The following is a 2,034-nucleotide window of genomic DNA, read 5'->3' as shown; positions in this document are numbered from 1 at the left end:
CCAGCTAATCCCCCCTCCCTCCCTCCCCCCCACCCGCAAAAAAAAAAGTTGAAAAACGACGCCCCATTTTCATGCTTGTCTAACGGCCTATCATTTTACTCTTCCGCCTCTTTATGTCTCACATATATATATATGTATCACAAAATCTTCCCCTACTACCTTACAGTGAAACGGCTCCCGTAATATTAATACGCGAACGTGCTCGTATTTTGGTCCGGGAAATGGGTAAGGAAGGTAAAAATTCTCACTCTATTTAGTCCATTAGATACCTCACGCCTTCCTTCCTTCCTTCCTTCCTTCGAGTCCTTCGGGAATCACGTGACTTCCTTGGCCTTTAAGGCACAGAGTTCGAAGGAAATAGTTAACGAAGGTATTTCCAATATCTATGAAGTAGGAGAGATAGAAAGAAGAGAGAGAGGGGAGAGAGAGAGAGAGAGAGAGAGAGAGAGAGAGAGAGAGAGAGAGAGAGAGAGAGAGAGAGAGAGAGAGAGAAAGTAAAGTGGGAGAGTTAGCTTGAGAGAGAGAGATTAAAGTGGAAGAGATAGATTGGGAGAGAGAGAGAGAGAGAAAGAGTCGGTAGAGAGAGAGAGAATAGAGAGAGACAGAGAGAAAGAGAGAGAGAGAGAGAGAGAGAGAGGAGAGAAAGAGAGAGAGAGAGAGAGATAGAAAGAGAGAGAGAGAGAGACAGAGAGAGAGGGGGGGAGAGAGAGAGAGAGAGAGAGACAGAGACAGAGAGAGAGAGAAAGAGAGAGAGAGAGAAAGAGAGACAGAGAGACAGACAGAGAGAGAGAGAGAGAGAAAGAGAGAGAGAGAGAGAGAGAGTGAGTGAGTCCAGGGAAGGAGAGGTTGTGACGATAATGGGCATCTCATAAAGCTTTTTATGGGCTGGATAATGATACATGTTATGATTCCTGAGATAAATGTTATTGACTATATCGCTGTCCTTTCTCTTTTCTCTCTCTGCCTCATTCTAGTTTATTAGCTTACTTTCTCTCTCTTTATCGATTTATTTCACTGTCTTCTTCTTCTCTCTCTCTCTCTCTCTCTCTCTCTCTCTCTCTCTCTCTCTCTCTCTCTCTCTCTCTCTCTCTCTCTCTCTCTCTCTCTCTCTATCTATCTCCTTTCTCTCTCTCTCTCTCTCTCACTCTCTCTCTCCTCTTCTCTCTCTTCCTCTCTCTCTCTCTCTCTCTCTCTCTCTCTCTCTCTCTCTCTCTCTCTCTCTCTCTCTCTCTCTCTCTCTCTCTCTCTCTCTCTCTCTCTCTCTCTCTCTCTCTCTCTCTCTTTCTATCTATCTATCTATCTATCTCTTTGTTTCTCTTTGTTCTCTCTATGTTTGTCTCTCTCTCTCTCTCTCTCTCTCTCTCTCTCTATCTATCTATCTCTCTCTATCTCTCTCTCTCTCTCTCTCTCTCTCTCTCTCTCTCTCTCTCTCTATCTATCTATCTATCTATCTATCTATCTATCTATCTCTTTACCACGAATCCACTCTCAGCTATTGTTAATGATGTTGTTATTAGCATTATTGTTGTTATTATTATTATCATTATTAGCATCATTATCATTTCTTCTGTTATTTTGATTACGATTATCATATTTATCATCATTATCTTTATTATTATTATCATTGTTATAGTTACGATTGTCATCCTCATTTTGATTATCATTATCAATACTATTATCATCATTATTGTTATTATTGTTATTCTTATTATTGTCATTATTTTCATCATCAGGCTCATTATTATTGATAGTAGTACAATTATTATTAAAAATTATTATCATTATCATCATCATCATTATTGTTATTATTATCATCACCAAGATAATTATCAAATTTGTTATCATTAATTGAATTAGCATAGTTGTTATTATCATTATCAATATCATCATTATTATTATTATCATTAATATCATTATTATTGTTATTGTTAAAATCATTATGATTGTTATCATTATCATTATTATCATCATTGTTATTGTTTAAATCATTATAATTGTTATCATTATCATTATTATCATCATTGTTATTATTAT

Source organism: Penaeus japonicus, unplaced genomic scaffold (genome assembly GCF_977035675.1).
Source record: "Penaeus japonicus unplaced genomic scaffold, GWHDUDI00000001_assembly GWHDUDI00000010, whole genome shotgun sequence".
NCBI classification, from domain to species: domain Eukaryota; kingdom Metazoa; phylum Arthropoda; class Malacostraca; order Decapoda; family Penaeidae; genus Penaeus; species Penaeus japonicus.
Note: the sequence above shows the minus strand (reverse complement) of the source record.